This window comes from Crocuta crocuta, unplaced genomic scaffold (assembly GCF_008692635.1).
Source record: "Crocuta crocuta isolate KB4526 unplaced genomic scaffold, BGI_CrCroc_1.0 scaffold31, whole genome shotgun sequence".
Lineage (NCBI taxonomy): Eukaryota > Metazoa > Chordata > Mammalia > Carnivora > Hyaenidae > Crocuta > Crocuta crocuta.
In genome coordinates, this window is record NW_027528362.1 from 10,594,744 (window position 1) to 10,608,910 (window position 14,167).

The window sequence follows — 14,167 nt, forward strand, 5'->3', positions numbered from 1 at the left end:
TTGAAATAATAGTATAGATTATTTTATCCACTTTTTTTTTTTTTCTTTTCATTTTCAATTGAGGAAGTGAGGTCTGGAGAAAGGGAGTGAATTTCCTAAAGTTATGCATCCAACGTCCCTTCCAACACTGTGTGTTTGTGCCCTTCTGGAAAGAATTATTTTAGCTTGTCTCTTGGGCTCTCTTCCTTCATTAACTTCAATGCAGTTAGCATTCACATTGTTTTTTTTTTTTAATAAGAGGCTTTTGTTTGTGTGTTGTTAAGTAAATTATTAGATTACGTCCTGACTACGATCTCACACACAAAAAAGGTAACATCTTCATCACACGTCTAAAAGGATGAATGTAGTCCCTCATTCACAACTGGTTTACAGCATTTTCTTTCCTCAGGCACTGTTTTGAAGCTTCCAAGGGGAAAACAACAACAACAACAACAACACACACACACACACTCATTCCCACACATACAAAACGGGCAAACACAAAGGCTCATCTTCTCCTGGAAAGGTAGACCAGAGATGTTTCTTCATCGGGACGAATCCTTAGCAATGAATCAATCGTGCTAGGACTTAAAACCAATGTCCACTGGAGCTTTAAAATATTAACGCTTCCATCCCTCTTTCCTTCTTTCCTTCTCTCTCCCTCCTTTTTTTAGTAGTACACATTTCCCATTGCTTCCCTAAACATTGTTTTTCTTATAGATCAATGATATGACTTGGACAATCGCATAAAAGTAAGGTTCAAATGGTTTGATTACATAGAAAGGCGTCTGAACTGCATGAGATACACCTGGGTGTGGCGCTCAGCTCTGCACTCAGAAGCTCTATATTTCTGAGCAAATCATTTAAACTTCCATGGCCTTAACGGGCATACATATTAAATAATAATGTGCGACAAAAGGATCTCTATATCATTCAATTCTAATAACCTATAAAACCATGAGATTTGAATCTGAAATCTGAATGCTGAAGTCATAAGAGGGAAGGCTGTGTAAGCATTATAATTGGAAAGGGGTTGAGATGAGAGTAAGTTTTGGAGAGAAGGTATAGCCTGTTACACCAGACAAGAGCCATGTCAGAGATCATTCTAGAAATGTTTCTGTACTACTAGTTTAGGGACTTTGTTCCAGTCACTCAACCTCCCTGAAGTGAAGTGGCATTTCCTCATCTCTTCAAAGAATAAATGTAGAGGTGCCTGAGTGGCACAGTCTGTTAAGTGTCTAACTCTAGGTTTTGGCTCAGCTCATGATCTCACAGTTTGTGGGTTCAAGCCCCGTATCGGGCTCTGCACTGACAGCACGGAGCCTGCTTGGGATTCTCTCTCTCTCTCTTTCTCTCTGTCCCTTCCCTGCATGTTCTATCTCAAAATAAATATTTTTAAGTTAAAAAAATAAAAATAAAAAAAGAATAGCGGTAAACCGGTTTTCTTTATCTCAAATATTGTTTAGGCAGATCATATGAGAATCTATAATGATCTTTATAAGTCAGGCATTTATATCATCATGACATGGTTTATTAATACTTTCCTATTTCCTTAAATATTATACAAAAGATTTCCAATTGAATTCTAGTTTATGTTTAAACACTTGAGAAATACGTAAAGGCTTCATATTTAGCTTGATTCTATAAAAGACTGAATTGATTAAATTTTTCCTTGGTATCTAGTCTTGCAATGCATATGCTCATATCTGCACATTTTCACATCGATCCAGCCATCTGACAATGCCACGCCAAGCCTGGCAGAACCAAAAAGGACATACAGGCTGGGGCGCTGGGTGGCTGAGTCGGGTGAGTGTCCAACTTTGGCTCAAATCATGATCTCACGGTTCATGAGTTTGAGCCCTGCGTGGGGCTTGCTACTGTCAAGGCAGAGCCTGCTTCAGCTCCTCTGTTCCCCTCTCTGTCCGCCCTCCTCCACTCCCTTTCTGTATCTCTCTCCCAAAATAAACATTTTAAAAAAGGATCTATAATGTTTGTATTTCATTATAGATTTAACAATATGTACTTATTTCATAAGTTGTCTTCTCTAGTAATTGTGTGGCAAATCTTTTCATTCCCGTTTATTTAGAGGAATAAAGGCTGCAATAGGTTAGCAGCTGTCCTAATACAGATTCTCTGATCCCAGCACTGCCTGTGAAGAGAAATTCTGATAGATTAAAACTTCTTCCTTCTTAAGATTTCTTTTAAAAATCCCTCCTTAATTGTTTTTATAAAGCAATGTTAAAATTAATCCAAGGATCATTTCCCTTTTATCTTGAACACATTTGCAACTTAATAATTAGTTGTAAAATTTAAATGCTACTGGGATGGTATTGTCAAAGCGTTTCTAATTAAAATGCGCTTTCTATTCAGATTTTCCAGGTGATTTATGTATGGACTCAGGACTCCATTTCCTGTTTGTCAAAAATCTGTGGAGCCACAAGTACATTTCTCAAGAAGAAAGATTGCCATGTTCTATCCCAAAGTGCTGAAATGTAAGAACTTACTCTCAGGTTAATCAGAAATGTTGGCCAAATAAAAGGGGCTTTTTTTATCATTTTGAAGGAGTACTGAATCACTACTGCTGTTTTTTAAAGACAAAAGTCATCAACCGTGCAAATATCCCAGTCTGAAATCAATGATGGGGTTATTTTTTAACTATGTATATGCATAGAAAATGAAAGAGAAAAATGAATTAAACAATATCATATAAAAATTATGCTCTTCTCCTTTTAATAACAGATCGGTAATAACCCATTAGCAAAGAGCCCATTTAAAATCTGGCCGTAAGAACCAAATCGAAGCAGAAAGCAATGATTAAAATGAAAATCCTTGGACTATCACAGGGCCACCCAGTGAACCATGGAATCTGTCTGTAGCTACTCCATTTTCTGTGTTTCTATCTGTTACTCCAAATGCCAACAGGATTTTGGTGAATACAGTTATCTATTTTGAAAATGCCAGGCTTTTTGTACCTTTCGACATTTTGGTGACTTGCATTTCATTCACTGAGCACCGGGAGATGTTGCCACTGTGCTGCCCTAGAACTGAGGGCGGCGACAAATGGGGACACACAGGAGCCACAGGCCAGGGGCTGTGTGGTAACTCAAAGATTTTATTTTTAATTGAGGAATAAGCCATTTTCCATCTCCGGTTTTCCAGAAACAATTTGTCCTCTAATCATACTTGAAGACAAAAAATGAACCACGTCGCTAAACGTCTAAGTCATTGCAAAAGCCTCCAAGCAGAAGTGAAAATATGAATGTCACTCCTCTTCCAAACATTTTCTAAACCAGTGACCTTTAGATCAGAAATGATCATACTCCTGACAGTTGCATTTTTGCCAATCATCATCTTCATCATCATCATCCCCAAAGAGCAAGCCCGCTAATATTGCGGTTTTGCTCTTGAGAGAAATTGAGAGGCTGCATTCAAAACTGCTAGTCTTTTATCCAAACAATTATTCGCTCATTTTTTTTCCATCTACATTTAGATGTCGGTAGTTTTTTTCCTATTTCTAAGGAACTGGGAAACAATTTTTCTTATTTGTATAATTAGGCATTTCAGAAGAGTCAGAATCAAAATGAAAATACTCAAAGCAATGTAATTCCAACCTGAATGAGTGGATTTTTCATTTCTCGGGAAATGTGTCTGAAAAAAAAAAAAAACATTGCTTATTTCAGAAAGTCTAGAATGCGTGCTAATTTACATGTTTGATATTCTTTTGGAAGACTTTGGTGAAAACATAAATAGAAAAATTCTTCTCTCTAATTAAGCCTGAGGGGTGTAAAACACAGGTTAAGAGCCGGAGTATGGTAGTTTTCCTTATGAAAATTCAATGATTTCTCGAATTTTAAAAATTGAAGTCCTCAGGATGAAATTTATCTAAGAAAACTTTCTGTGCTACTTCCAAGTTACCCAGTGACAATGAACAATCGTACGGTGGTCTCAAAGCTCTGCGATGTGCTTAACACATGGCTACTGTCATGAAGCAAACCTTCGTGATTTCCTTTTTAATCATCCGTCCACCCATAAAACAATAATAACACTACACATAATAATGACAGCTTTCACTTTCTGAGTACTCCCTGGGTGCCAGACCTCATGTGAAGCCCTTTATATGCATATTCTCATTTTTTAAATGTATGTCAACTCTAGAATAGATACAGTATAGCTTCTCTTCACAGATGAGAAAGAACTAAGAAGTTTCACAGTTTGCCCAAGGTCACAGAACAACTGGATTGCAGTGTGTGACCACAGATTAGCTCCAGAGACAGGCTTCAAATGGCTGTGCCCGACCACCGAGATGATTTATAGAAAGTGTTGGCCAAAGCACGACTTCCATTTGTGACAAGGACACCATTTCATATAATCACATCTAATAACATCCTGTGTTTTTCTTAAATCAAAATTCTAAGAATCTGATGTGCTTCTCTTCTGTGAAATAGCTGAAGCTATTACTCTTCAAGGCATTAAATCTGTAACACATCCTTCTGCCCTCTTTCCAGCTTCAACAGGCGTCATAGCCAACTGTTCCTAAAACAAGGAAAGACATTTTCCGGCCTCGCTGGGAACTAATTCAGGATTTGGCCGTGCACATTTATAACAGACTCAACAATAATTATTGTTCATTATTAGGTGGATGTACTTAATTGTATACAACCCTAGTTTTGCTGTTAATATTTCTACTGTTTGCCTTTTCTATGGGTTAATACTTATGAGCTTCATTAAAAAAATAAGACTTGTTAAAGAAAATGAGACTCTTCCTAGGGAGAGAAGAATTCTAACTTGAGCCTCCTTGGAAATTTCCGTCGATGCACATACGACACCACAACGTTCTACAGGCTGAAAATATGGCGTATTTTCCCATATGGTGTGTTTCCAGAGAGCTACACAGGGGTGTCTCCCATTAAGAGCAGAATGGAGTCACTGCTGCAGGGAAATGTCCCCTCCACACAGTGAAACACATTAGTTGAAAAAGCACATTTGTTGAAACGTTTTCTAGCAGACAACCTGTTCCCATGCTGAGAAGCTAATGCCTTACCTCTCACACACCAGTTAATTCCTTCCAAAAACATATGTAGACCCAGCCAGGCTATATCATTCAAATCATAATCCATCATGGGATACAAAGCTAAGTATGTTTGAATTTCAGTATTCTATAGTTAAATCTCCAACAGCTTTCCTGCATACCCAAAAAAACATAAATCCCCACTCATACCTACACTTGCAGGCAAAATGTACAATTTGAGACAAATGTGTTTTTTATTGCCTAAAGTCACATGTGCATTTGAAGCCCCAAATGAGCACTTTTCAGTCCTTGCCACAATTACAAAGCTCACAGTGGCACTAGTGTTTACACTGACCAGATTAAGCAATAGATGTGGACTTACTATTCCCCAAGGAAACATTCTCAATCTTCCTATTGGTTTTCTATTACTTAACATCTTTTTTTTTTTTTTTTTTAATTTATTTCTAGGAGAGAGAGAGAGAGACAGCGTGAGCAGGGGAGGGTCAGAGAGAGAGGGAGTGACAGACTCTGAAACAGGCTCCAGGCTCTGAGCTGGCAGTCAGCACAGAGCCCGACGCGGGGCTCGAACCCGCGAACCGCGAGATCATGACCCAAGCGAAAGTCGGACGCTTAACCGACTAAGCCACCCAGGCGCCCCTACTTAACATCTTTTGAGAAGACACATTTGAAGGATACTTAGTGATAAATAAAAACAAAATCTAAGTTAACAATTTCTTAACACGAATCTCATTTCCAAGTCAAATATTTAATCAGTTGGTTAGCTGCTTCCATACTTTCTTTGCTATGATGTTTCTCTGAGGCACTCAGGATTTAGATTTCTCTAATTTGATCTGTCCTGAAAAGTGAAATAATTTATTAGATTTAATTTGCTTTTATTTCACAGCAATCTAATTTCACTCAGTTAACAGGGGCATTGTTTGAACTTTGCCCCAGTCCTTTTGTAACTGGAGATAGATCACTCTGTGATACTATGAAGGCTAATTGTAACTGTAGGTAGTCTACAGTACCTGGGGAGTTTCTAGAAAATCCTTGGAGGGCCTATAATGAATAAGTCCTCATCCCAGTGTGGCTGGAGATTTTTAAGTTCTGTCAACAAAAGGAGAACCAAGAGGAAGTCATAATGAACTTGTGAAGTATTTAGATGTGAACAGCAATAAGAACGCTGAATATTGAAACATTAGGAAGTAATCCACATGGGTCTTGAACATTTAACACTTGGATGAATTTGTGGAATACACATAAGAAAGGTTATAAATAAAATACCTAAGCATTCCATTCTAAAGGCTGGAAAATAAACTTATGGAAAACCCAAAGAAAGAAGAAAGAAATGAATAATGGACAGGAGGTAGAATTAAATAATTAGAAAAAGTAGAAGACACTTTCAACAAATCTCAGAGGCTAGTTCTTTGATGGTAATAGTAAAAGAGAAAAACTTAAGACCAGCATTATTTATATTTTTTAAAGAGAAATAAGTCTGAAATAAAAAAATAAACAAAGGTAATTCATTTCATTCCAGTGCCTCACTTAAGGGTAACCATCTAGCCCCCTACCCACTCCCTGCCCCAGCCTGTCCCCACTGCAGAAACAAAATAAGGGTGCATCTAAAACCCAGGTTCTGGAAACGACCACATGGATATGAGTACTGGTTCTCTCCAACTACCCGTGGAACCCCAGACAACTGACTTAACCACCTTTGCCTCACTTCCTGCATCTTAAAAATGGGAATAAGCAGAGAACTTACATCATAGGGTATTCATCTTTGCCTCACTTCTCACATCTTAAAAATGGGAATTAGGAGAGAACCTAACTCTTGGGGTTTTATGAAGCCTTGGTGAACAAAATTTGTAAAGCACCTAGAACCTTAACCCAGACACAGAAATCATATTTACCCAAAGATATAAACTCCCCTGATTTTTCTTTACAGAAAGATGCAAGTTTTTCCACAGACCTCATCATCTACAGTGAAACACTGGATGCTGTTTGAGGAACTCTGTTCTTTCCTTAATGTCCATTTCATACTGTTTTAAAACATGTCTTCAAATTCTTTGACACTTCTACCAAACCAAGATGGTGTAACTTCTCTCCCTTTAAGTATGGACCAACCTTAGTGTCTTGTTTGAGGAACAGAGTGCCTTGGAAGTGAGGCTTCTGAGATTAGGTTAGAAAAGTTGGCACAGTTCCATGGGTTCTTTCTTGGGATTCTTGCCCCTTGGGCCCCAGCCACCATATTGTGAGGACACATAATAGTGCTCTGGCCAGCAGCTCCTGCGAAGGGTCCTACCAACAGCCAGCATTAATCACCAGATATCTCAATGAGACAGTATCCAGATAATTCCAGGCTTCCTTTAAGCCACTCCAGTTGATGCCAAGTGGAGCCTGCCCAATTTGCAGATTTGAGAAAAAATAATTATTGTTATAAATTAAGCTCTGGGTGGCTTGGTACATAGCAATACATTAACACAACAGACTGTGTTGCTAAAAGTGGAGTGTTGCCATATCAGAAAATCTGACACATGTATGAGTAGCCTTGTGACTGGGTGGTGGGCAGAAGCTATACTTGGTGACATATACTTGACTCTAGAAATGCAAGCACAGGTTATACTATGTTTAATATGTATCAAATGTAATTAACCACATTTAAAAAGTGTAGCAGAAAAATCACATGATCATGTCAATTGATTCAGAAAAAAAGGCATTCAATAAAATCTCCACTCTTTAAAAAAATCTTAAAAAAATTGTTGTTAAAAAATATCATAGTTTTAAAAGACAAGCTTGGAGAAAATCTTTGCATATCATAACAAAATTATCACAAATATATCTGTATTTATCTAATATGTGGTGTGTATATGTGTCTCAATTTAGATAAATGTATGTATGTAGTGTGTGTGTGTGTGTGTGTGTGTGAGAGTGTGAGTGTGAGTGTGAGTACTCTTAAAAATCAATTTTTGAGAGGTGCCTGGGTGGCTCAGTTGATTAGGCATCCGACTTCAGCTCAGGTCATGATCTCGCTGTTCCCAAGTTTAAGCCTCGCGTCAGGCTCTGTGCTGACAGCTCAGAGCTTGGAGCCTGCTTTGGGTTCTGTGTCTCCTTCTATCTCTGTCCCTCCCCTGCTCACACTCTGTCTCTCTCAAAAATAAACAAACATTAAAAAAAATTAATCAATTTTTGAGAGGTGCCCAGATGGCTCAGGCAGTTGAGTGTCTGACTCTTAATCTCAGCTCAGCTCATGATCTCAAGGTTCGTGAGTTTGAGCCCCACATTGGACTCTGCTGTGGCAGTGTGTAGACAGCTTGGGATTCTCTCTTTCTCCGTCTCTCTCTGCCTCTCCCCCACCTACACTACCTCTCTCTCTCTCTCTCTCTCTCATAAGCAAACTTTAAAAAAATCAATTTTTGAGGAAGAGAAAAAAATTTAAAATTTAGCAAAGAACAGAAGACAGAGAACACCCAATCTGCAGCTTCATGATAAAATAATTATTATTTAAATTAAGCTCTGGGTGGCTTGGCACATAGCATACAACAGAAGACATAACAAACAGCAAAAGAAGATGGACAGATAATAGTAATGATGGAGAGAAATGACAGATAATCGACCTCATAAGTAATAAAACAAAAATCAGAACTACAATGACATTCTCTTTCTGCTTCCACATTTGCACAAATGTAAATGGTCAGAAACATCAAATGTTAAGGAAACAACGTGATCAAGGAACTCACAGGCAGAGTCAGCAAACAACAAATTGGTACAGTTACTCTGAGCAGCAGCTTGGCAGAATGTAGCATTACTGGAGATGTTATGTGCTTATTTAAGGCCCATCAGTTCTCCTTGCAAGAGTATGTACTAGAGAAACACCCACATTGCACAATGAGATTGGAAACTTTTGTTAAGAGTGTCCACTGCACCACTACTTATAAAATGAAAGAATTCAAGAACAGCTTAATTCTCCATTTATTTAAGTGGATCAATGAGATAACACTTAAAAAGGAACATTATCTCGTAATTTTAAGTGAAGAGGTACAATATGATGCATACAATATTGTGTCATTCATAAACTTTTTAATGTTTTTTTAGTTTTGTTTTTGAGAGAGAGATGGAGCGTGAGTAGGGGAGGGGCAGAGAGAGAGGGAGACACAGAACCTGAAGCAGGCTCCAGGCTCCGAGCTGTCAGCACAGAGCCCGATGCAAGTCCCATTTTCTAAGTGGCAATGGAAAGTACGAAAGAGGTCCATAAGCCTATGTGCAGGTGACATCAACCTTTACACCCAGCCATCGGTCTCCCCTAATCCTGCAAACAGTACTTGAGGAAGGAAGGAGTCACCATGGAGAATGGCTTTCCATCAGTCCAGGCACGGGCGCAGAGCCAGCGGATACCAGGAGCCTCGAGCATTAAGTTGGCTCTGTCTGCAAAGGAGTGAAGCGTCAAGGAAAGTTCTCCCTTATGTCTGCCACACAGGGCTGCCTGCCATGTGCAAATGCTGCAGGAAGGTGGAGTGAGAGAAACAGAACAGAGTGCAAGAAAAACTGAGCTCCCTCTCAGCCTGGAATGTGGATATCTTAAGGGTAGAAACTGCCCTTTCAGATTTCTCTATTTTTATGTTGCACGTTGTGCAATTATTTTCAATTTTTCTTCCTCTGTGATATTTAATCATTTTTTTAAAAATGTCAATCTGCTTCAGCTGTGCTAAGAGAAAACAAGGAAAGGTGTTTTAGTCAGAGTTTTAGAAAGACCAAAGCCTCTGTTGGGGACTGTACACAGTGCAGTCGCTATGGAAAACACTATGGAAGGTTCCGCAAAATGATTTAACAATAGTCCTGCCATGTATGATCTAGCAATTCCACTTCGGGCTGTATATTGAAAGGGACTGAAACAAGATGTTGAGACCCGTCTTTATTACATGATTATTTACGAAAGTAAGATGTGGAAACAACCTAAATGTCCACGAATGGATAAACGTTTTAAATGTGGCACATACAATCAGTGGAGCACTACTCAGCCTTAAAAAAAGAAGGAAATCCTGTCATATGTGACATCACTGACCTTGAAGACATGCTCAATGAAAGCCCACCACAAAAAGACAAATACTGCCTGCTTCCACTTATACAAGCTATCTACAGTCAAACTCGGAGACAGAAAACAGAATGGTGGATGGCAGAGGCCAGGTAGGGTTACTGTTTGATGCATATAGACTTAGTCAGCAAGATGAAAAGTTGTAGAGGTCTACTGTACAGCAATGAGCATATGATATGGTTCACAATACGGTAATGTACACTTAATTACTGTGAAGAGGCTGTGAGAGCCAATTTTATGTGTCACTTTGACTGGGCCACAGGATGCCTGGAGATTTGGTCAAGTCTGATTGTGGGTGTGTCTGTGAGGGTGTACGGAAGAGATTAACATTTGAGTCAATCCAGCGAGTAACACACTCTGCCATCCCTTGATGCTGGTGGGCTTCATCCAATCCACTGGAGGCCTGAGTAGATCAAAAAGGCTGAGTAGGCAGAACTCCCACATCTCGGAGCTGGGAAACTGGTATTTCCTGGCCTTTGGCTGAAACGTCAGCTCTTCCTCAGTCTGTAGCCAGCTCTTGGACTTGCCCTTATCCTGGCTCTAAGGTCTTCGACTCAGACTGGAACTACACCATCCATTGATTCTCCCGGGTCTCTTCCTTAATCAAGTTCATCTCCAGGGACTTGTCAGCCTCCGTATTTGTGTGAGCCAATTCCTTCCAATAAATCTCTCTATACGCAGATTAGATAGATAGACAGACAGACTGACACAGATTACCAAATCACCTATTGGCTCTCCTTCCCTAGAGAATCCAACTGAACAAACAGTAAATTTATGTCTTTTTTACCACAATAAATAAAAAGAAATAAGTGCAGTGTCTCCTGAAGGAAGTTATGAGGATTTCATGAATCAACAGTGATAAGGCACTTAAAACCATACCATAAAAATAGAAAACTATTTTTAACTATTCATTAAATAAGCAAATTTGCTCTCTCTTCTCTGGAGAAAGGTGATAGTTTGTCTAGTGGCCACACACATTATTTTTGTACCCTGACAATGGATGGAAGGTTCCTCCTTTTGAAACTTTCCTTAATTTTAATCCCATATATCTTTTTCTTTCTGACCACCAAAGCCAGAATGAGAAGTCAAGATTTCAAAATTTAGTCTGCGCAAGTCTGACCTCCTCTCTTCCTCCTTCAATTAAACCAACACTCTGTACATTTATTTTTTTTCCTATCAAGGCATAAAAAATCATGTCTGTGAATGTAGCTCTTCTCCATATAACAGCACATGTCCTGTCTGCACTAAGTATTCAGTAAGGCCTGCCTCCCTTTCCTGATTCTGGCGCCCGGGGTACACTGTGTGCAGGCTGACCTACCAATGCTTGCTCTTACTGTCCCCCCAGCCTAATTCTTTTCCCACGACTGTCCTCTTGTCCAAATCCAAGCATTGCTCAACCTCTTTTGGCATCACAAAAACAGCTGTTCCTTGCAGACCTCCTTCCTGCAATTCCTAAGGCACCGATGGTGGTCTATAATTTGAAATTGTCAGCGGTCAGTCAGGAAGTAACTCAAAAGGGTGCTGAGTTAGCAATCCCTTCCACCTCCAGGGCAATGGGACGTAGCCAGAAGGGGCTAGAGCCCAGGGACCAGTCACTTCCTTCTGAACGAGACTCATCAATGCTCGGGGCACCCAATATGAAAAGGTTGGGTAGCACTGGTCCAGAGTAGCCATCCATACTGAGAAATTATTATCTTGAACTGTTTTGTGTTTTAATGCAGATGTGCATTCTGCTCCATTAAAGTACAAACCCTCCCAAGACTGAAGACCACTATCACTTACATCTTTTCTCTCTATGAGAAAGCCAAACTGCTCAGAGGAATGAGCTCCTTAAAACAAGTCTCCCACACCTGGGTTTATAATCCCAGGCTTGCCATTTTAAAGCTTCAGGGTTCCTTGGAGTTTAGAATGCCCAGTCTGTGAAGCCCGAATCTGTAAAGTGGGTATGCTGGTATACTCCACGCAGGGCTGCAGTGAGGGTTAAACGATCAAATGAAATCGACGTGCCTGTCACACAGTTGGTACTCAGTAAGTGAAAGCGGCTTTCATACATGATTTCTATGGTGCTGATGAAGGGAAAGAGGAGATGTGAAAGGTCATGGCTGCATCAAGATGTTACAGACTTCCTGGAAAATGAAAATCTGTTTTCATTTTGGTTTTTTTTTTTGGTTTTACTTTTTAAAGTTTATTTATTTAATTTGAGAGAGATAGACACAGTGTGAGCTGGGGAGGGGCAAAGGGAGAGTAAGAGAGAGAATCCCAAGCAGTCTCCATGCTGTCAGAGCAGAGCCGGATGCGGGGCTCGAACTCACAAACTTGAGATCATGACCTGAGCTGAAACCAAGAGTTGGGCGCTTAACCACCTGAGTCACTCAGATGCCCCTAAAAATCTATTTTTAAGATAAAAGTTCATAAGAATAGAAAATGGAAACCTCGATGTTAAGACTGAGATTCCAGCATGTGCACCCAGACACACACGCGCGCGCGTATGCATGCACACTCAGGTGTAAAGTGAGCACCCGATCTCTAGTGATGGATTCTGTCCATCTGTCTGATGATCTCCCTATGCTTTGTGAGACGCCTCCCACTCACCCTGATGCCATCACACTTAGCAATTTGCCAGTTTTAGTTCAACACATGCTAAGTATTTTGTCGCCATATATGTTGGGACCAGATTTTTTCAAGTGTCTTTTTCTAAGCCACTGATCTCCACTTTTTCGATGGAAAAATATCAACACTGAAAACGAAACACAAATTTGGTTCCGAAACAGAATTCAGGGAAGAAACCCCACCTGTTACAAGATGGAACTCAGATACTAAGGTGTTTATTCTCCCTTCCTTTAGTCCAAAGCAGATGTCAGCAGCTGCTATATCATCATCTTTTATAGAACAAATGTCAGACAAGCAAACAGATGAGGGGACATGTAGTGCTCCGAGGTCACCAGGATAGTGAGAGAAGAGAAAGACAAGCCAGTGGCCATGCTGTCAGGGACTATCCCACTACAGTGAGTGAGTACGACCAGCAAAAACTTGTTCAGAAAGTGTTTTTCACCTCTTCCAGGACTGCAGGTAAACTCTACTGACAGGCGCATGCCACCTGAGCATAGAAATACACAAATAAGGGGCGGGGAGCCTGGAGGGCTCAGTCAGTTGAGTGTCTGACTCTTGGTTTGGCTCAAGTCATAACCTCATGCTTTATAGGTTCGAGCCCCACATTGGGCCCTGTGCTGACAGCACAAAACCTGTGTCGGATTCTGTATTGCCCTCTCTCCGCCCTTCCCCTACTCATGCAGTCTCTCTCTCTCTCCCCCGTTGCTCTCTCTCTTTCTCTCTCAAAATAAACAAGCAAACTTAAAATAAAGAAAAAAAAAGAAATACACAAATAAAACATCTAGGCATGGAAAAGGAAAGCTATTACAGGACAACTATTGGTTTTTCCACGTATAGCATGAAACGTAATCATCTTTTTTTGTTTGTTTTGTTTTTTGTTTGTTTTTATTTATTTATTTTTTACAAATAGTTTATTGTCAGGTTGGTTTCCATATAACACCCAGTGCTCATCCCTACATCCTTTTAACATAATCATTCTGAAGAATTAGTTTTGACATAAAACTACCAGGGAATATACACAATTGGGTTTCTCCAGTATATATAAACAAGCTAAATTCATGGCAGGTACATTCCATTTGCCATGGGATTTCACAATCCAAATAAAAGAAATTAGGCACTGAACATTTTAAATCTTACTTTCTTGAATTGGAACACATTTATGTCCCTCTAAATTTAACCATGAAAATTTTTGGAAAAACTGACTTTCATTTGAGGAAGCAACCAGACGCACTGTAGGGGTTGGAGTTCTTGCTTAAATAAAAAGAATCACTTAATTTATAACCTTGTTGTTTGAGCAGCAAGTTAATAGAAGAGGAATGAGTATTTTGGTTCCATTACCTATATGTGAGGGAAGACAAAATAATTCTCAAGAATTGACAATAGTCTCTCAGCACAGTGGACAGTCAATGGCCAGTCAAAAAAAGAGCTCCAGTAAAGAAAGATGAGCCGAAAAGAAGGAGTCCAAGGATATCACTGGGTTA

At 39.6% G+C, this 14,167-nt stretch overlaps 1 protein-coding gene and 1 long non-coding RNA gene across 2 annotated transcripts in view; one reads left to right on the top strand and one right to left on the bottom strand.

Annotated features, from left to right (window-relative positions):
- Window positions 1–14,167, bottom strand: part of NALF1 (NALCN channel auxiliary factor 1) — a 638,784-nt gene that overhangs the window by 396,393 nt on the left and 228,224 nt on the right.
- The window catches only part of LOC144223280 (uncharacterized), a 20,124-nt gene continuing 15,797 nt past the window's right edge, over window positions 9,841–14,167 (top strand). The window contains exon 1 of the long non-coding RNA XR_013332645.1: window positions 9,841–10,168. This is a non-coding gene — a long non-coding RNA (uncharacterized LOC144223280). The remainder of the gene's footprint in view (window positions 10,169–14,167) is intronic.